The sequence below is a fragment of the Oncorhynchus kisutch genome, linkage group LG8 (assembly GCF_002021735.2).
Source record: "Oncorhynchus kisutch isolate 150728-3 linkage group LG8, Okis_V2, whole genome shotgun sequence".
Taxonomy (NCBI): Eukaryota; Metazoa; Chordata; class Actinopteri; order Salmoniformes; family Salmonidae; genus Oncorhynchus; species Oncorhynchus kisutch.
This window is the reverse complement of record NC_034181.2, coordinates 63,902,360-63,925,688: the sequence shown is the minus strand read 5'-3', so window position 1 is coordinate 63,925,688 and position 23,329 is coordinate 63,902,360. Positions and strand designations below refer to the sequence as shown.

General features: G+C 39.1%; 1 long non-coding RNA gene across 1 annotated transcript; it reads right to left on the bottom strand.

The window, feature by feature from the left end:
* Positions 1 to 8,389: 8,389 nt before the first annotated feature.
* Positions 8,390 to 10,804, bottom strand: LOC109895068 (uncharacterized). The gene is made up of 3 exons (XR_002255936.2): positions 9,809 to 10,804; positions 8,966 to 9,007; positions 8,390 to 8,876 (listed from the first exon to the last, which is right to left on the bottom strand). It is a non-coding gene; the product is annotated as an uncharacterized LOC109895068 (long non-coding RNA).
* Between the last annotated feature and the right edge of the window lie 12,525 nt (positions 10,805 to 23,329).

The window sequence follows — 23,329 nt, the reverse complement described above, 5'->3', positions numbered from 1 at the left end:
CTCCAGAGTCCAATGGCGGCTAGTTTTACACCACTCCAGCCAACCCTTGGCATTGCGCATGGTGATCTTAGCCTTGTGTGCGGCTGGTTGGCCATGGAAACCCATTCCATGAAGCTCCCGACTAACAGTTATTGTGCTGACATTGCCTCCAGAGGCAGTTTGGAACTCGTAATGAGTGTTGCGACCAGATGAGTTTTACGCACTACACGCTTCAGCACTCGGTGGTCCCGTTTTGTGAATTTGTGTGGCCTACCACTTCTTGCACTTAAAGCACTTACAGTTTACCAGGGAAGCTCTAGCAGGGCAGGAATTTGATGAACTGACTTGTTGGAAATGTGGCATCCTATAACAGTGCCACATTGAAAGTCACTGAGCTCTTCAGTAAGGCCATTCTACTGCCAATGTATGTCCATGGAGATTACATGGCTGTGTACTCGATTTTATACACATTTCAGCAACAAGTGTGGCTGAAATAGCTGAATCCACTGATTTGAAGGTGTGTCCACATACTTTTGTATATATAGGGTAGTTCTCAATAATTAAGTTTTATCTGTCAGTGCATTACTACTGTTTGTCTTCCAGAAAGAGAAAGAGACATTATGATTAGCCTACTTTTCAGTAACTAACAGTCACTACAGTCAGTAGAAGTATGACCACAATAACTGAACATCAATCAGATTTAGGGTTGCAAAGGGAGGGTAGATTGCTGAAAAGTTTCAAATTTGACCATTAAACTACCAGAATGTTGGTATCCTTTAAGGATTTTATGTAATCTATCACAAGACATCAAGTGGCCCTTTTGGGTACTTACAAATGTCTGTAATAATCTCTGGACCTCCGTGTTGCCTTATCATTTGAAAAAAATAAATAATAATATGTAAAGAAATTCATGACAAAGCTGTAAAACACAATCTTAAATATAAACCATCAATTTACTGAATACCATCGTTTTTTTTCTTTAATTAAGCTATTTTCTCTTGAAACGTATGGTCTATGTACTACAAACTCATGGAAAATATGAACACAGATATAATACATTTATATTATAAATTATTTTATTGTCAAAGTTATGATAGATTGCCATATATTTTCTGTTAATTACTGAAGATTCCTGTAACCTTGGTAAATTATCAGTAGTTTTGCAAAAATAATCGGATTACATTGACCATTTGCACACTTGGCTTCCTCCAGTAACCACGAGCACAACTGTTCCTTGATTTGAACTGGCCGATTTATTCTGTAGTTTCAGTCAGAATTATCACCTTCCGTGAGAACTATAAAGCAAATTAAAATTCAGTTAAGCACACTCGTACAACCTTCTTGTCTTACGAGTGCTTTATTAGCTTGATATAACTCTGAAGTGCTTACATGCATAAACAGTTTAGCCGGAGCTATAACAGTATCAGATTAAACACATGAATGAAGGAAAAATACCTCATTGAATGCTTATTACAGAAGGGAGGAAATCAAATCTTCACACTTATTATTACTGACATGAATTCATGCTTCATCCTTAATTATTATAATGTTCCCATCCTAACATACACACTTCAACCTTTACGAACTACACCCGAAGGCGTGAAAATTTAACTAATACAGCACGGGATTGCCTTCACACCAAAGGTGTGTTGCTACGATAATAATCCCTGTTACAACAGTTCTTAGCCACATAGTTCCGCTTGTCTTATCATTTCCCCCGCATAGCGAGCACGTAAACAATTCAAACAAAAAAACAACAACATAGACTTACAGGTTAATTGTCAGTTACAGCACATCCAACTCCATCCTTGTCCGATCTTCTTGTGATGCCAGTAGTGCTACATTTCAATTCTACATTCCTCCTTTCAGATACATTAGATGGTCCCTAGAGCTTTGTGGGGTAGATCTCTGCATAAAACAAAAGGGGCCCTAAATTTGACTGAGGGAAACATTTTACTTCCACTTAAGTGTAAGTTGATTTTAGCGTCTGAAGAAAAAATACTCAACCACACAACAAACGGACAAATACTGAATGTGCACAGCAGTCCACTCACCATTCATTCTAACTATTAAACATACACAAACATTAACAAAAGCTTACTTTCAATAATTAGAGAAAATTGATAGGGGTACACACAGTGCGTGGAGGGGAAACATTCAATGTGCCAGTGGATGAGCTGGCACATGAGACGTGGCTTCAGTTCATGTCAGGAGAAAGTTGACAATGGTAGTGGAGTCGTCATCAACGCTTAATCAGGGAACAGGAGTGGACTTAGCTGTAAATACAAATAGCAGATACATTCCATTACAGCTGCGCATTCGTAGGTTTGGACAACAAGTTTCTCTATGAACTTAAACTCAGACACCTCAAACTTCATGAAGTCAAACACAGACTGTGCATCTCGCTAACTTGACACATCAAAGTATCCCAAAAAATGTTACTGAATAAAGTCCTGATCATCTGCATATCTGAAGATAACTGACAACTTGCACCATAGGTACCAGAGCAGTGGGGCAATTTTTACTCCCCTGGGGCTTTTCCTTATTTGTTAACCTAACTAGGAAAACTCTGGACCCTATAAGGTATGACAGTGATTAATCAGTTGTAAAAAGGTTTCATATAGGGTAGGATGGGACCAGTTTATCCAAAACAGGTCACATGGCTTTAAAAAAAAATCCTGAAAAAAAATCCTGGCCCTGGGGGGTAAGAAAACCCTGTCAAACTGCAGCTACCGTATATTTGTTCAAAGAAATTAGATTTAGACGAGATTAGGAGGGTGAGATCCTCTACTCAGACACATAGACAACAACTGTCAGAGTCGTGTGTATAGGTGGCAGGGAAGTCAGGTGCAGGAGAATCAAACTTAGTGGAATGGAGTTGTTTAATGACTTTAAACAAAACATAACTCCAAAACTATGAATAATATAGAACAAAGTGGGTACGAGGACCTGTCGCTCACCAATACAAACAACATTAAATCTGAACAACAAACAATCTCTGACAAAGACATGAAGGGAAACAGAGGGTTAAATACATTACAGGTAATGAATGGGATTGAAAGCAGGTGTATAGGAAGACAAGAAAAAACAATAGAAAATGAAAAATGGATCGATGATGGCTAGAAGACCGGTGACGTCGACCGCCGAGCACCGCCCAAACAAGAAGAGGCATTGACTTCGGCAGAAGTCGTGACAACAACTGAAAGATATGCATGTTTGCATTATGCAGGCCTATGCAACTGTAGGCCTTACAATTTTTTTTACTGCCATCACTATTATGTGGATTCATTAATTCCAGTTAGTAATGTAGGATTAAAAACGTATAGGCAGCCTAGCCAGCCCAATTTTGAAAATAAACTAAATTTGATCACATTTACATTTTCCCCTGACACACAAATGGACTAAAAATACATAAAGTTACCAATTAGTTTACCCTGACCAGATGGACAGGGCACATAGGCTGTATAAAGCTGCTCTTATTAGTAACCTACAGTTGATCAGACTGAAAAATTGTTTCGTTTTCATCCCATACAGCATGTCAGAATTTGAATTATTAAAACAAATATTTCACCCCTTTTTCGTGGTATCCAATTCGTAGTTACAGTGTTGTCTCATCGCTGCAACTCCAGTACGGACTCGGGAGAGGGGAAGGTCGAGAGCTTAACGCCCCCCCGAAAACACAACCCAACCAAACCGCACTGCTTCTTGACACGATGCCCACTTAACCCGGAAGCCAGCCGCACCAATATGTCAGAGGAAACACAGTACACCTGGCGACCGTGTCAGCATGCACTGTGCCCGGCCCGCCACAGGAGTCACTAGTGCACGATGGAACAAGGACATCCCAGCCGGCCAAACCCTCCCCTAACCTGGACGAAGCTGGGCCAATTGTGCGCCGCCCCATGGGTCTCCCAGTTGCTGTTGGCTGCGACAGAGCCTGGACTCGAACACACTTTCTCTGGTGGCACATCTAGTACTACGATGCAGTGCCTTAGACCACTGCGCATGTCAGATTTCTAATGTTTAGGTGTAGCCTAAGCTGCTGCAACCTTTATATCATAAGTATTTGCTTGTGTCTGTCTGGAATGACATCCAGAGGTTGACCAGGACCAACTCTGCTTAGCTTCAGAAGTAAACCAGCAGTGGGATGCGTTGTAGTATGCTGCTGGCCTGTTTATGTTAGCTTTATTGTCAAACTTGAGAAATACTGTTTTTTGAAGCACACATCCTTAGCTAGATGGAAAATGGGGCGACTAAGACTTCCTCACCCAAAAAACTACAAAATGACGGAATTATTGTTTTATCTTTAAATCAGACTGTCATGAGGCAGAAATGGGATTCAGCAGACGATAATATCACCTAGATAATATTTTTGAATTTTAGACAGCACATTGCAGCTGAACGCCAGTACTTTTGATCAATCCATTACTCTTAGTGACATAGAAGACAGATCAGTGCAGGCAGAATTGATGCTCTGTCTAATGTAAAACAATGGTATCAGAGTACATGTAGCCTTTTTTTACAAAGCAATATTTTGTCAAAAATAAAATCTGAATTGACAAATATAATAGTATAGCAATCTATGCATTTAATCAACACAAACATACACTACCGTTCAAAAGTTTGGGGTCACTTAGAAATGTCCTTCTTTTTGAAAGAAATGCACATTTTTGTCCATTAAAATACACCAAATTGATCAGAAATACAGTGTAGACATTGTTAATGTTGTAAACAACTATTGTAGTTGGAAATGGCTAATTTTTATTGGAATATCTACATAGGTGTACAGAGGCCCATTATCAGCAACCATCACTCCTGTGTTCCAATGGCACGTTGTGTTAGCTAATCCAAGTTTATCATTTTAAAAGGCTAATTGATCATGAGAAAACTCTTTTGCAATTATGTTACCAAAGCTGAAAACTGTTGTCTTGATTAAAGAAGCAATGAAACTAGACTTCTTTAGACTAGTTGAGTATCTGGAGCAACAGCATTTGTGGGTTCGATTACAGCCTAAAATGGCTAGAAACAAAGAACTTTCTTCTGAAACTCATCAGTCTATTCTTGTTCTGAGAAATTAAGGCTATTCCATGCGAGAAATTGCCAAGAACCTGAAGATCTCATACAACACTGTGTACTACTCCCTTCACAGAACAAACGCAAACTGGCTCTAACCAGAATAGAAAGAGGAGTGGGAGGCCTGAGAAAGAGGACAAGTACATTAGAGTGCCTAGTTTGAGAAACAGATGCCTCACAAGTCCTCAACTGGCAGCTTCATTAAATAATACACCAGTCTCAATGTCAACAGTTGCAAAGAAAAAGCCTTATCTCAGACTGGCCAATAAAAATCAAATATTAAGATGGGCAAAAGAACACAGAGGAACTGCCTAGAAGGCCTGCATCACGGAATTGCCTTTACACTGTATTTCTGATCAGTTTGATGTTATTGTAAAGGACAAAAAATGTGCTTTTCTTTCAAAAACAAGGACATTTCTAAGTGACCCCAAACTTTTGAACGGTAGTGTACATTATACAATATACGCAAACATTGTCAGAATCTTACCTTCCACATCTGCATAGACCTGAAAGACAAGATAATTTTCCCCAGTTGTGTTCACCTGACTGGGTATGAGTTTATTTCTCGTGTACACACAGTTGTGGTTGCCTGAGTCTTCTCTTGTAACATCAATATGGGTGAAAATAGCATCATTCTTCCTTTCTCCAGCGCTGCAATTCTTATCCCAACTCCATTCTTGCAAAGGTCAACATGAACCTTGTCCTCAGGTCCTCTGACGCCAGTAGTGCTACATTTAAAATCTACAGTCCCCCCTTCACTCACATTAGATGGTCCATAGAGCTTTGTGGGGTAGATCTCTGCATGAAACAAAATACAAAATAAGGGGTTAACCGTAACTTCTACTTAAAAAAGAAAAAGCAGAATATTTCATTTAAGTGGTGTCACGGATCCCCTGGAACCTTCATTGCGCACACCTGGCCCCTATTCCCACTGATTGTATTTTTATATATGTGCCCTTTGTTCACCATAGTGGTGTTGATTATTGTTACTATGTCCGTTAGTCGTGTGAGTACCTGTGCAGTGAGTTCTGGGCTTTCATGCCCTTGTGGATTGCGCAGATGATTACTGGTCTCGTCCCGTGTGATAATCATTTATAATCATTTGTGTCATTTATTCGAGGTACTACTCGCTTTTTTGTGTGGGTTTCAACACTGTGTTTTGTTACGTGTTTGGTCTTGTCCCCGTGCCTTTAAACTGCACGCCGTAATTTGGGCTGAATAAAACCCCTATTACTCAGTCTCCCGAATCATTCATGCCAAAGTGACAAGTGTAAGTAAAAATTTGCCCATAAGTGTAAGTTGATTTAGTATCAAGAATGTAATTTGTGGTTTAACAGTATATGGTGTATTTTTGTGTCTGAAGAAAAAATACTTGATCAATTGATCAATTCTGAATATGCCCAGCAATCCACTCACCATTGTTTCTAATCATTACAAACATACACACACATTAACAAAAGCTTGCTTTCTTCCCCATAGACCTGGATGACTAGTAAATTCTCGCCTGTTTATTTCATTTGATCTGGTAGAAGGTTATCTCTGGTGAACACACAGCTGTAGATGCCGGAGGCGTCTTTTGTAACATCCTTCATGGTGAAACTGGTGTCATCTTCAGCTTCTTACAAGAACAGTCATTCTTATCCCATCTCCATTCTTACAAAGGTAAATCTGAACCTTGACCCAGTGTTGTTCCAGGCCGACAGTGCTACATTTAAAATCTATGTTACCCCCTTCTCTCACCATGAATGTTGAGACAAAGAGCCTCAAAGGGTAGGTATCTGCATAGATCAGAATACTCAATAAGTGGATAACTTCCAAGAATAAGTGGATGATAAACAACTTTTTGTTTGAATAAAATGTTTTTGTTTTCTGAGTACTGTATATAATATATATATATATATATATATATATATATATATATTTTTTTTTTTTAAACATATATACTTTACCTGTGTATTCAGATTTGGCAAGTTTGGATGCAGTGACTACTTGGAACTAGAATACTTGATCAAGTCCTGTTTCTCTATGATGCAGATGAGCTTTGTAAGATACTATAAACATAGATAATTAAAAGAAATGTTGCTCTTGATCCTTTCTATCACTCGAAAAGTAGAACATATTCACAGGTCACAAGCCATGTGAGTCCTAATGCTGCCATGATGTATTGGCTGTCACGCCCTGACCTTAGTTATCTTTGTTTTCTTTATTATTTGGTTAGGTCAGGGTGTGACAAGGGTGGTTTGTGTAGTTTTGTATTGTCTAGGGGGTGTTGTGTGTTTATGGGTTTTCTCATCTAGGTGTTTCTATGTCTATGGTTGCCTAGATTAGTTCTCAGAGGCAGCTGTTTATCGTTGTCTCTGATTGGGGACCATATTTAGGTGGCCATATTCCTTGGATAGTTTGTGGGTTGTTATTCTACGTTTAGTTGCCTGTTTGCACTAGTCATATAGCTTCATGGTTCATTTTATTGTTTTGTTCAGTGTTCGTTCTTCTCATTAAAAGAGTTATGTAATCTTATCACGCTGCGACTTGGTCTCCTCATTAGGACAATCGTGACATTGGCTGAAACATTGGGTAGAGGTTTGGTCTCAGAGAAATCCAATGTTGATGTGCCTCACAATGTAGACTCACAACAGTAACCTCACATTGTATGAATAAAAAAACGGACTATAGCTGATAACATTCCATATACTGAGAATGGATTCAGCCATACTTTTGTAACAAAGTGTTCAATCCCTTATTATACGTTCAGTTTCAAGAGTAGGCATGTCATTAGAGAAATGAAGAGGTTCTGTAATATTCATTGTGCTATATGGCTAACTATACAGTTTCACATGTAGCTATACTGAAAATGAAAAAAGACAAATAAGAGAAGAACTGTGCATGTATCTTTGCATAGACAAAAACTGTGTGAAATAAATGGCTATTAAAGAAAAACTCCACTCAAAAAATATATTCATTAGTCCGTTGTTGATAGAGTCCAAAAATGTTTTGTATGTCAGCAATGACGTTTTAAAGATATGTCACTTTCAAAATACAGAAATCTGGCCTGTATGATGCATTTTGTATCAGAAATAACTTTTAAATACAGATATCTGGCCCTTATCTTCAAAACTTGATTGATGACATGCAAAACATTTTGGGACAATATCAACAATGGACTAATTAAACAAATACCAAAATATAGTTTTTGGGTAGAGTTTTCCTTCAATATAAAAAACCCCCCGCATTATACTCTTGACTCTTAAGATGCATTATAAACTGGGTGGTTCCAGCCCTGAATGCTCATTGGCTGAGAGGAAGTGATATACATCAGACCTATACCACAGGTATGACAAAACATTTATTTTTACTGCTCTAATTACATTGGTAACCAGTTTATAATAGAAATAAGTCACCTCTGGGGTTTGTATATGTATATGGTATCCATAAGAACAGCCGTTAGCCGTGGTATATTGGACATAAACCACACCCCCTCATGCCTTATTTCTTAATTATACCAATAAACAATCTATACATTCTTAAGCATTCTGTCAATATATTCTGAATGAATTCCTTCATAGTGAATATCACTACCCCATAGCATCAGGTAATGTTACAACAAACTTATAGCAAAGAATGCTAAAAACAGTACTATAAATAACCATTCAGCAAAGTAACATTGGTTATTGATTGTAGGTTGCTCATTCATTTCCCACATTTTCTTGACAAAAGGCTGGCCCTGTAAAGCTAACTTGCCCCCTGCGTTCACCGTCATATTGTACCATTGGACCAGGTTGGCAGATTATAGTACATACTGCCGTAGTCCTTTTTAGCTTCAGTGCCTGTGAAAATGAAACAAAGTCCATTGTTTCAATATCTCTTGTTGTGTAACATTAGTATGGAGACGATAATAGACTATTATTAGGCTTACCTCAAGTATCTTCCTTGGGCACTCGCTGCTTGGCTCTTTTCTCTACAATATATTAACACATATCTTAGCATGTTAATAACTTTTGCCAAAAGACAAATAAAAGCCTATTGCTAATTTATATCCCACTAAAATGTAACAGCATAATCCCTTGTTGTAGGTTCAATTACAATTATGGCATGTGTGAGGAGTACAGTAAAACTAGTATTTAATGCTTCATGAATGTAGTTATATTTAAGAGCAGTTATTAGCTGCTGCAATTATAATGTGTTACACCTACTACGCCTGGCACCTACTACCATACTGCATTCAAAGGCTCTTAAATATTTTGTCTTGCCCATTCACCCTCTGAATGGCATACATACACAATCCATGTCTCAAGGCTTAAAACACTTTTTTAACCAGTCTCCTTCCCTTCATTTAACTAGGCAGGCCAGTTAAGAACATATTCTTATTTACAATGATGGCCTAACCCATCCAAACCCATACTACGCTGGGCCAATTGTGTGCCTCCCTATGGGACTCCCAATGACAGCTGGATTAGAACAAGGTACTGCAGTAACACCTCTTGCATTGAGATGCAGTGTTTTAGACCACTGCTCCACTCGGGAGCCCCATCTACACTGATTGAAGTGGATTTAACAAGTGACATCAATAAGGGATCATAGCTTTCACCTGGTCAGTCGATGTCATGGAAAGGTGTTCTTAATGTTTTGTACACTCAGTGTACTTATTTGTAATGCATTATGAAGATAGTATTAACACGAAGGGTTACCAACAGTTGTTATCTGTCAGTAGATCACTACTGTATGTCATCCAGAAAGACATATTAATCATCATAATTACCTCTTTTTGAACAGCAGGAACTAACAGCCACCACAGTCAATAGAAGAATGACCACAACTGTTGAACTTATCAGTCGGATTACATTGACCAGTATCACACCATGTGCAGCCTCTGAAATAGAGACCAAATGTAGACAGATGCATCATCATTTAGACAGAATAAGATCTATCTAAGTGTATCCATGTGGTCAATGACATGGAATAAACCCCCCTCAATCTTTCACACCCTAAAACTTCCCCTATAACATCAATAAGGACAAATCTTACTTCAATGGAAGTATAAAGTATATAATCGGCCAGAGAACCTGTGTGCATGCGTATATTGTGATGAATTTAACTACAGCTAAATGTATGGTAAATGCTTGCTAATGCAGCAGCATTTAAGAAGCAGAGACTTGGACAATATCTATGATATGATGTTCTGATTACAATGCAACCCAAACATGTAATGCATTTGTTCAATCAGTTACTATGGGTTACTACTTTATCATCTTCTTTGACTTTCTAGTCCTCCGTCACCTTGATACCTGTATCATTACAGTTAGAGACTCGAGGCTGTGGGATCCATATGTAGTGACTAATGGTGTAGGTTGGTATCTACTGATGTGGATTTTATATTTTTCAGCAACATTAGATCTTTGAGTCTGTTTTAGCTAGGGCTTTGTAAGTGATGGGGAGTCACTGTCAGGAACGATGCTGGAGATGACAAGCAGGTACAGGGGAGTGAACATTTAATTAACCACAGACATGGAACAGGACAGGACAGCGTCTGGACAGGAACACACAACAACATTAATGCTGAAACAGGGATCTAACCAAAGAAACAGACAGATAAAGGAGGTGAAATCAACAAGGTAATGGAGTCCAGGTGAGTCCTTCTAGGGGCACCACCCGGCGTCCCACCTGGGCGACCCTGACGGGCCGGCCGAGGCATGGGCGCTGGACAAGCCGGCTGGGGCGTTGAAGCCGATGGCAGAACAAAATCAATTGGCGAATATCACAGTCAATCACAACACTGGTGGGTAAGAAATACTGTGAAACACTATCATTCCACTATTACTACAGATATATTATGAATATTTTCTGAAATTAAAATACAAAATTCAACAACAACAAAAAACCTGTGTAGCACCTTTAAATTAGAATTCAATCTTCAAAAATGTCAAAAACATACTAGAACGTTTTTGGTTAACGATAACAACGTTGATGAAACAACGTTGACATACCTTTTGCTTGGGCTATGGCCTCTTGACAAGGAATACATTGTAAAACGTGAAACAAATGTAAAGTTAATATTGTTACAAAAATATGATAAAATAGGTTCTTTATTTGATAAATACTCACACAGGATAAAGACGAACATGATCATGGTGTTAAAATTTTGTTTAAACTCTCTCTACCCTAAAAGTATCTTAAATTGTGTGACTTTCTGGTCTGCATAACTCAAAACATAACTCAAGACAGCAGGAAGATTTATAATTAAATATACAATGTTTATTACTTGCCTGCCACCATACATTCATTTAACAAAATAAATTAAATGATGTACAATTTATTAAACATTTTACCCACCACCCCAACCACAAAACCAAAGGCCTGATTGATATCGACAACAACCTAGTCTGGTAGGTTCAATGAACATTCTTTAAAATTCTATTATAATTGTGTCATGAGGGAGGAGCACAGGGAGATTTAGGCCTATTGTAGATTACATGTAAGAATTACCAAGAAAATAGGATTGTTATTCTGTCAGTGCATCATCCAGGAAACATATCATTATATGTTTGGACAATAGTAACTAGCATACATTACAGTCAAAAGAAGTATAACCACAACAGCTGAACTTATCAGTCGGATTACATTGACCATTCTCACATCACGTGCAGCCTCTTCACGGACCTCTTGATGAACCTCTTCTGAAGTGCAGAACAGATAGACATGTACATATTTACACAGAGCTTGCCAGATAGTCAATATTAACAATTGAATATCCATCCACATACAATACAAAGTAGGTCCTACCTTCTCCATCCCTGTAGACCTGAATGATGACTAGATTGACACCTGTTGCGTTCACTTGACTGAGTTTTAGTTTTTCTATGGTGTACACACAGCTGTAGATGCCTGAGTCCTCTCGTTCAACATCCTTGATGGTGAAAATGGTGTCATCTTCACCTTTCTCCAGCTCTCTTACTCTCATTCCAATTCCATTCTTGCAAAGGTAAACATAGACCTTGCTCAATGGTTTTCTGCTGCCTGTAGTGCTGCACTTCACATCAACAGTCTTCCCTTCTCTCATGTGGGTACTAGCTCCAAAGAGCTTTGCTGGGTAGATATTAGCTTCATCATTAAAGAGTGAAAAATACAATTTATGAACAAAAATGTAAGTCTCACAAGTTCCAATGTTTACAATGAATCTTCTCAGACATTAGCTAATAAAATTACAGATTTGACTATTTGTCTTTTATAATTAAATTATGTAAAGTGTACCTGTCTCTGCCAAGTTAACCAGTAAAGCTGAATTTGGAAACAAATAGAGATAACAGTTGGTATAACCAGGTTGAATATTGAAAATTAAAATTAGACCAAATGTATGCTTTACCTTGATCAATACTGTGAAAATACTCACATATTATGAATAAGATAGGACTCATGGTGTGATCTTCAGCCTGTTGTGATGTTTTCACACATAACATACTGTGTCTATAACCATGTAGCTATGTGAATTATGGTAACCTGTATAGGACCAAATTAGAAGCGTCTAACCTTCATGCAAAGTTTCTTCACAGAGCTTTGGCTTGGTCCTCGGCAGCTCATTTTGAAGAAACACATCAGTCCTCTGACCTCATCTTCATTGTTTATGGTGTTCACATCAGCAACATTGAAATGTGTCTGATACAGTGTAATTAATGATTACCCTTGCAGTGCCAGTCTAATTTCCTTATATAATTGTCCGTAGGTTGCGGTTGGACTATGTCTATGTGGTACATCAGTGGATATGCAAATATAAATCCATATGTTAATATATGTATTATTTATCACTGGGCTTTCTAGTTGCATAAAAGTAAAAAACAAAAAACTGTCTGTAAGATTCACATATTTAAGAATGGCTTATTTTAAACTACAATGTATCCTTGCATGTTTTAGAGGGGGACTGTAGAATGGGACAGCCTTACATTATTGGTTAGACCAAGTGAGCCCACAGTCTTCCTTGTTATCAAGGGTGATATTCTAAACTGCTGTGCCAACTGAAACTCTGCCTATAAGACGAACACACAGCTGTCATCTAATGTGATACCACATTCCCAGTTTGAGAACATTGAAACATGTTTTTTTCATGAGGGAGAATGCAATAGTATATCCAGCAATAATACTTCATGTGGTACTTCAAAATGATTCCAAAAAATGTTTATTACTCCCACTGAAGATGTAATACAATGTAACGCAAATGTCAGGTCACAAAACAATTTGGCATCATCGTCAACTTGAACATGCAGGGAGTAGTCCAACACATTGAATACACAATACATAAAATACAGAAGATACTGTATACTGTATATATTATAGATACTGTAAACCATGAAGTACACATGCACTACTGCTTTGAACTAATGATGATCTAATGACGATTAAGGCATGTATTGATGGCGTCTTTTCTTCTTGCATGACTTGGCATACACAACTTCTGTGTATGGGCCTTGATTTGCTGTATCTGTGGATGAAAAGTCCCCCAACATATAATATCCGGTCCAACAAATCCTTCGTCACGTTAGATGACAGCTGTGTGTTCAGTCTTATAGCAGAAATGTTTCAGTTTTCAGGATATTGTAGGATCCAAGATGAGGTAGGACAATGACATTAAGAGAATGACTAAATAGGTTTATCACAGACGCAATGCTAAATTGAAGAGTGTACACCACATGATACACTGCAGCTCTGAGGAGAAGGTCTCAAGCCTGTATTCTCTGCACAGAGGATATATACCCAGATCATGATGTAAACCATTATCATCTTGGGTTGCTTTATGTGAAGTACAACGAATAGCAAGAATGTGACTGAATGCATCTGTGGTTTCCTATGCTACCTACTTACGTGTCAGAAATTACACCATTGACATAGAAAGTGAGACAAGATATTTTGCATGGTCCGCTAGATACCGTGAAACAATACCTGACTCGTTCTGCCTGACGTATGGAAATCCCCATAAATACACCTAACTTACTATTATTACTATTTCAAACTATTGAACTCACCTCGAATACGTGCTATAACGTTTTTAATTTTCCGTGTTTCAACGTGAAATATAAAATTACAATAGGCGCGGGAAAGTACAAGAGGAAGAAATTGAGTCTAAATCAAATCAAATCAAATCAAATTTATTTATATAGCCCTTCGTACATCAGCTGATATCTCAAAGTGCTGTACAGAAACCCAGCCTAAAACACCAAACAGCAAGCAATGCAGGTGTAGAAGCACGGTGGCTAGGAAAAACTCCCTAGAAAGGCCAAAACCTAGGAAGAAACCTAGAGAGGAACCAGGCTATGCGGGGTGGCCAGTCCTCTTCTGGCTGTGCCGGGTGGAGATTATAACAGAACATGGCCAAGATGTTCAAATGTTCATAAATGACCAGCATGGTCGTATAATAATAAGGCAGAACAGTTGAAACTGGAGCAGCAGCACGGCCAGGTGGACTGGCGACAGCAAGGAGTCATCATGTCAGGTAATCCTGGGGCATGGTCCTAGGGCTCAGGTCCTCCTCCGAGAGAGAGAAGGAGAGAATTAGAGAACGCACACTTAGATTCACACAGGACACCGAATAGGACAGGAGAAGTACTCCAGATATAACAAACTGACCCTAGCCCCCCGACACATAAACTACTGCAGCATAAATACTGGAGGCTGAGACAGGAGGGGTCAGGAGACACTGTGGACCCATCCGAGGACACCCCCGGACAGGGCCAAACCGGAAGGATATAACCCCACCCACTTTGCCAAAGCACAGCCCCCACACCACTAGAGGGATATCTTCAACCACAAACTTACCATCCTGAGACAGGGCCGAGTATAGCCCACAAAGATCTCCGCCATGGCACAACCCAAGGGGGGTGGCGCCAACCCACACAGGATGACCACATCAGTGAATCAACCCACTCAGGTGACGCACACCCCTTCCAGGGACGGCATGAGAGAGCCCCAGTAAGCCAGTGACTCAGCCCCTGTAATAGGGTTAGAGGCAGAGAATCCCAGTGGAAAGAGGGGAACCGGCCAGGCAGAGACAGCAAGGGCGGTTCGTTGCTCCAGAGCCTTTCCGTTCACCTTCCCACTCCTGGGCCAGACTACACTCAATCATATGACCCACTGAAGAGATGAGTCTTCAGTAAAGACTTAAAGGTTGAGACCGAGTTTGCGTCTCTGACATGGGTAGGCACACCTGTTACATAAAAATTTAGCTCTATAGGAGAAAGCCCTGCCTCCAGCTGTTTGCTTAGAAATTCTAGGGACAATTAGGAGGCCTGCGTCTTGTGACCGTAGCGTACGTGTAGGTATGTATGGCAGGACCAAATCAGAGAGATAGGTAGGAGCAAGCCCATGTAATGCTTTGTAGGTTAGCAGTAAAACCTTGAAATCAGCCCTTGCTTTGACAGGAAGCCAGTGTAGAGAGACTAGCACTGGAGTAATATGATCAAATTTTTGGGTTCTAGTCAGGATTCTAGCAGCCATATTTAGCACCAACTGAAGTTTATTTAGTGCTTTATCCGGGTAGCCGGAAAGTAGAGCATTGCAGTAGTCTAACCTAGAAGTGACAAAAGCATGGATTAATTTTTCTGCATAATTTTTGGACAGAAAGTTTCTGATTTTTGCAATGTTACGTAGATGGAAAAAAGCTGTCCTTGAAATGGTCTTGATATGTTCTTCAAAAGAGAGATCAGGGTCCAGAGTAATGCCGAGGTCCTTCACAGTTTTATTTGAGACGACTGTACAACCATTAAGATTAATTGTCAGATTCAACAGAAGATCTCTTTGTTTCTTGGGACCTAGAACAAGCATCTCTGTTCTAGACCTGGTCTAGACCTGTAAGCCTATATAACTAAGAGTCAACATAATCATTAGTTATCATTAGTCAAAGCTCATTTGGAACTCACAACTCACCAGAATTTATTGGTACGTGGCATCCACTGTTTCAGAGATAAAAAGATGGAAGTTAAATATATATCATTAAAACATGTTATTTAGCAAAAAAAATGCCCAAGGCCCTGAAGTCTGTTAAATCACCATTTACCCAGTACTGTAAATGTCACAATATAATCATTGCATTTCTATGGAGCTTCATAATATCTAAGCATTTCTCACCCATGTCATGGTTTGTATCAATCTCATCACCTGATTAGAAGATGTTAAGATGTTAATTATTTTCACTCAAGATGTGGCATATTATTTCAGTCATGACCATTTACCCAGTATCAGAAAAACATACCTATTCAAAATTTAAATTATCATTATTATCATCATTTTTAAAAACTTCATTATCTAGCATTTCTCACCCAAATGTTGGTATGTTGTATCAGCAACATTGTATAAATGTTTGTGCAGCATCATATTATCTAAACATTTCTCACCAACATCCTGGGACTCCTCCTCACCTGTTTTATGGGGATAAGAAGACCACAATTATATTTTCAAATCAGAAATATAGACTCCTGTTTTAACACAAGGCACTGAGTCTAATTTCATGACCACTTACTTACTATCAGCATGGTTAGTATTTTAAAACACACTTACATTTAATTTAAAGCATAGTTAATGCAGCTAACCATTATCCAAACGAAATAAATATTATCTTACCGGCCACACTGTCAAAGGCAAATTCATCACTGACAAATAAACAAGATACAGTATATTATACATTGGTTGTGGTTATTAGATAGTCATAGTCTGTTAAATATGAATCTTATTCATATACACCTTTATATAGAAGCAGCACACTGCATCATTGCTTGTGTGTTGTTTTTTGTTGTTTCTCCATTGCTTCATTACAGTATAACTACAGAATGTAGTCAAAGAAAATTATACAAATAGACACAAATTTTATTTCATAAAATAAAATGTCAAATATACATGATTTTTCTACCTGGATTCTTCCTCCACATTTGACGTTCCGTCTAAGACAAAGAAATATCCCAGAATGGGGAAAAAAATGTTCATTAATAGAACAATAGTTTTATCGGCAAGAGCTTAAAAAACACATTTACCATCACCATCACCCTCCCCGGTCATTGGTGCAAAAAAGAAATGTAACATTATTGGTTAAACTCAAGTTAACTATCATAACAATGACATTAGAAAAGCTCCAGATAGTTCATTCGATCCAGATATGAAATGTATTAGTTTGATAAACATGATTCTATATGAATCAGAGCCGTATATCCAGAGTAATGTCCATGTTAAATGGCCTGACCTTGTTTAATGAACAGCCACCATATGCCCACTATCAGTTATAAGATCAGAAGAAAACAGACGCAGTACACGAGTGGGATTAAGTGACTCCAGGACACTGGAAAGCAAAACAGGCATGTAACTTGTTGTTATAAATCTCATTTCTATAGTAACAACGTACTGCAACCATGAACCATCAACAATGATTTTCTAATTACAAAACTAGATATGTATGTAGTGATTATATTATTTAAATATGTAAGTATTTAGAGAAACACCATACATTCTTACCATCAACCTGTAGAAATACTGCATTATTTCCATATAATCTTTTGTCTTTATCTGTGAGGGGTTTTGATTGCAGGTCAAGCACACAACTGTAGTTGCCTGTGTCATTCTTTAAAAAACTTTTAATCGTAAACTTTGCCTCCATGCTCTTTACGTCAAACACCTGGATCTGAACAACAGAGCCATACTTGCAGAGGTAAGAGTGAACTAAGTCACTGGTCTTTTTTGTTTGAAAACTGGGGTCTGAAATAGTACACTTAAACTCCACACCTTCTCCCTTTCTCACAGTTCTTGAGCCTGCAAGTGATATGTCTGCAGGGAGTATACGGTCTGTATGAGCAGGAAGAGAAAGGAATCATGTAAGGTGTAAAATATGTTTGCAGTCACCTTGAAATATACTTGTATCAAAAACATTGAAAAGGATAGTATATCCATATTTACTGAGTGTACAAAACATTAAGGACACCTGCTCTTTCCATGAAAGACTGACCACACAGCTGTAATTGCCAGCCTGTTGGCCAGTAACACTTTTCATGGTGAAAAGGGTGTCTTCTTGTATAGTTTTCTTCTCATCCACTGCAACTCCGTTAATGCACAAGTAAACATATGCCACTATATCTTCCTTGCGCCCATGTGTACTACATTTTACCACTAGGTCACTTCCCTCCACTATCGTTCCTGTAGAAGTCCAATAGATCTTTGCTGGAAAAATCTTCTTGGCTAATATTTCAGAAAATAAAAAGTATTTGAGGCATAAAATATCTGCAATATGTAAATCATTTATGTGTAGAGTATCATATTGTAATTATCTAAACGAGAATTCAATCATCTTCAATAATTAATGGATTTTAACCTGCCTGTGTTTTGGACCATGGTCTCTCTTGACAAGGCACCTTAGAAGAGAAAATACATTCAAAAGATACAACATAGACCCATCTAAATAGCAAAATGTGAAATACATTTGAATTCAATTAAAACTAAATCAATATCAGGTTAATTTTCATAAATATACTCACACAGGATGAGGATGAAAATGATCATTGTGTTCAAGCCTTGTTGAAACACTTGTTGGTTGACTCTTTCTACCTTGTGTCTTGACGTTGCCCTGTTGGTGAGGTTTATGACACCCATAAATACCTTTCCCCCATTTCTCTCTCTACTCTACAGATTGGACTCTTAGAAAGGTCTTTCTTAACATTGCGAGAGTGACAATACTTCTAGAAGTATTGGGTGGAGGAGTCAGGCGCAGAGAGCAGGGTAGTAGATACGTGGATAGTTTATTCCCAAAGCAACAGTGTCGGTCAACGCCACACACACGGCGCTAAAAGACTCAGTCCAAAACAACAGGACGAAATGGTTTGGGAAAAATAACATCCACAGAAGTCACACACACCAAATAACAGAAAACAAGCCCGCACAAAAGCCAGCGGGCCTACCAAAACCTAAACAACAAACAGGTGAAACTAATCATACAACACTAAATGAAACAGAAAAGGGGATCAGTGGCAGCTAGTAGGCCGGCGACGACGACCGCTGAGCGCTGCCCGAACAGGAAGAGGCACCATCTTCAGCGGGATTTGTGACTGACAGTCTGGCAACATCAAAAGGGTTGGGAACGGAACCATATTTTGGTAATCCAACCAGTTGAAAATATCTGTTGGTATTTAAAGAATATGTCGGATCAGTTGTCGTCTGAGACATTATTACTAATGATAGGATGACATAAACTGTATCTTGGAAAGTCTACACATTCTAGTTAACAGATTCACATGGAATTGTTGTGCAATTTAAATGTTTAAATATGAAACTATTTGTGAAAAGCTTTAGCTTCTAAATAAAATAATTGTTTTCACAAGTGATCTATGCTCACTCAGTGGCCCCGCCCATGTGAACAGACATTGGTTGTGAATGACGTGAGGACTGCTGTCCATACATTTAAAAGGGCTAATATCAACTACAGAACTAAGCCAACCTCAGCGTGAGCTCTGGTTGCGAATGGTTGAATGACTACAACCTAACGAAATTAACATTGTGTTCCCGGGGACGTGAGGACTGATCGATACGTTTAGAAGGGCGAATTTCAACATGGAGGTGACGATTGGCATGCTGGAAGGATGAATTTCAACTATACCAGTCAGAATATAGCATGAGCTTATAGTATGGCATCTTGGTATGAACTTTGAACTCTTATTCACTAAAGAAGTGATACAGTGCCTTGCGAAAGTATTCGGCCCCCTTGAACTTTGCGACCTTTTGCCACATTTCAGGCTTCAAACATAAAGATATAAAACTGTATTTTTTTGTGAAGAATCAACAACAAGTGGGACACAATCATGAAGTGGAACGACATTTATTGGATATTATAAACTTTTTTAACAAATCAAAAACTTTAAAATTGGGCGTGCAAAATTATTCAGCCCCCTTAAATTAATACTTTGTAGCGCCACCTTTTGCTGCGATTACAGCTGTAAGTCGCTTGGGGTATGTCTCTATCAGTTTTGCACATCGAGAGACTGACATTTTTTCCCATTCCTCCTTGCAAAACAGCTCGAGCTCAGTGAGGTTGGATGGAGAGCATTTGTGAACAGCAGTTTTCAGTTCTTTCCACAGATTCTCGATTGGATTCAGGTCTGGACTTTGACTTGGCCATTCTAACACCTGGATATGTTTATTTTTGAACCATTCCATTGTAGATTTTGCTTTATGTTTTGGATCATTGTCTTGTTGGAAGACAAATCTCCGTCCCAGTCTCAGGTCTTTTGCAGACTCCATCAGGTTTTCTTCCAGAATGGTCCTGTATTTGGCTCCATCCATCTTCCCATCAATTTTAACCATCTTCCCTGTCCCTGCTGAAGAAAAGCAGGCCCAAACCATGATGCTGCCACCACCATGTTTGACAGTGGGGATGGTGTGGTCAGGGTGATGAGCTGTGTTGCTTTTACGCCAAACATAACGCTTTGCATTGTTGCCAAAAAGTTCAATATTGGTTTCATCTGACCAGAGCACCTTCTTCCACATGTTTGGTGTGTCTCCTAGGTGGCTTGTGGCAAACTTTAAACAACACTTTTTATGGATATCTTTAAGAAATGGCTTTCTTCTTGCCACTCTTCCATAAAGGCCAGATTTGTGCAATATACGACTGATTGTTGTCCTATGGACAGAGTCTCCCACCTCAGCTGTAGATCTCTGCAGTTCATCCAGAGTGATCATGGGCCTCTTGGCTGCATCTCTGATCAGTCTTCTCCTTGTATGAGCTGAAAGTTTAGAGGGACGGCCAGGTCTTGGTAGATTTGCAGTGGTCTGATACTCCTTCCATTTCAATATTATCGCTTGCACAGTGCTCCTTGGGATGTTTAAAGCTTGGGAAATCTTTTTGTATCCAAATCCGGCTTTAAACTTCTTCACAACAGTATCTCGGACCTGCCTGGTGTGTTCCTTGTTCTTCATGATGCTCTCTGCGCTTTTAACGGACCTCTGAGACTATCACAGTGCAGGTGCATTTATACGGAGACTTGATTACACACAGGTGGATTGTATTTATCATCATTAGTCATTTAGGTCAACATTGGATTGGAGATCCTCACTGAACTTCTGGAGAGAGTTTGCTGCACTGAAAGTAAATGGGCTGAATAATTTTGCACGCCCATTTGTTAAAAAAGTTTGAAATATCCAATAAATGTCGTTCCACTTCATGATTGTGTCCCACTTGTTGTTGATTCTTCACAAAAAAATGCAGTTTTATATCTTTATGTTTGAAGCCTGAAATGTGGCAAAAGGTCGCAAAGTTCAAGGGGGCCGAATACTTTCGCAAGGCACTGTACATCCTAGAAGTCGAGTTAGCTGCAGCAGCTGTAACCGTGGGCTAGGAAAGGATGGACAATCTCTTCAGAAAGACAGGGTACTACAATGTATCTGTTCTACCACACAGCGACGGTACTACAACGTATTTGTTCTACCACATGACATATTCTTCAAAGGACAAGGGAGATCTCTGCTGGGCAACCCAGCCTTCCATCGATGACCAATCAATCAAAGCGCAGCTTAGAGTAAATATTTCTTGCGCTTTCCTTTTCCAAATGGGCAGTTATTTAGAATGAATAGCATAGCTTCATGAGGTCCGATAGAGGCCCAATCCTTTTGTTCCTTAGTCTTCCGGCACTTTCATTTGAAACCAACCCACTTTCTTTGTGTAACCAGCCGTCATATCGGTTCCGTCCACTAGGGACGTTTTCTTGTATGACATAATTAGTAATCAATGTATGCTCTATCCTGTGTATATGTAATTCTGTGTGATTATTTAGTAAATAAATAATTAAACCAACATTTGTATTGGTGATTCAACTTGTTAGCCAGGGTTCGTGAAGATAACCAAGAATTTTACGATTTTCAGATGAGACTGAATAAGGTGACGATTAACAATTGACTGCTATTGATATAAATGATTACCAGGTCTTTAACAGTTTATTCGGAAGACAACAGCGCTGTAGACATTATTCCGTGGTGCCCCGATTTCCTAGTTATTTACATGTGCATGATTCGTTTAATCAGGTAATATTAATTGCAGAGAAAAGATTTTATAAAATAGCATGTCATATCACTTACTCCGGCATAGCAAAGACACAACACTTGTGTATGTGGTATGGACCTGAAACTAGATGGGGATCATTTTATCTGAGACAGCCTGAGAATAGTGAATACGAATGATGTCATTTCCTGTATTTGTAGGAATGTAGCAGCTACAGGATATGTTTGCACCACAGACCTGGAGGATGATATATATTATTTAACATTGACCATGCAAAAGATCAACCGGTGCACGGAATCAATGATCTCAACTTGTGCTCTTCTCAAGTTTCTCATGTTTTCTTCTCAAAGGATGCGAAATGTTATCATACGGACAAAAACAATGGGACAATTCTTAAGTGTGACCGACAGGGACAGAACGACAAGGGACACCTGCATGCAATGCAACTCTTCAGGTCTCAGACAAGGTTACTCATCACACGAGTGTGGTCATGGAACCATCTCTGTTCTATAAATGCAGTCCGCATTTATACTCAACCACATCCTCCTTATTAACAGAGAGTATAAGTAGTGTCAAGATAAAGCAGGAGAAATGCTCTTTGGCATAGCGGTAGGATGGTGAGATGAAGACCGTAGCCCAGGCCCCAGACTAATGATGTATTTCATCACCAGGTCTCCATATTGATTGTGATACAATAAAGCTGAAGGGGGCCCGGGGCAGAGAAGGGAGGCAGGCAGGGAGCTAGAGAGGCAGAGAAGGGAGGCAGGCAGGGAGGCAGAGAGGCAGGGAGGATGTAACAGGGTTATACCCAACCTCTATATGGCCTTGTTGCTACTGATAATCACATCTACATCCTGCCTGCCAGCTGGACCTCCAAACTAAATTTTCATATGGAGAGAAATATCGATTTGGGAATGCAATGAGTTTACAGGTAGGTTAGCATGTGTTCACTCCTCTTCAGAAGTCACTTCGTCCAATGACCATGGATCATGGCAGACAGACGTTTCGGGTGGAAAGAGCCTTTGGAGAGCTGTTTTCAAAGTTGTCCAAATGGAGTGCTTCGCCAAACCAAATCAAAAACGCAAAATGAAGACACAAAATCTTGTGTCTTTGATTGCAGACATATGTTAGTGACCACTGGATCATATTGCGGTCACTTGTAGTAGCAGAGAATAACCACATGGTGTCACCCCTCACAGCACAATGAAAAGCATTTCAGGTTGCGTTCAGAGTTTTTCCACATTCACCCACATGGTGTAATAAAGTTACCCATCC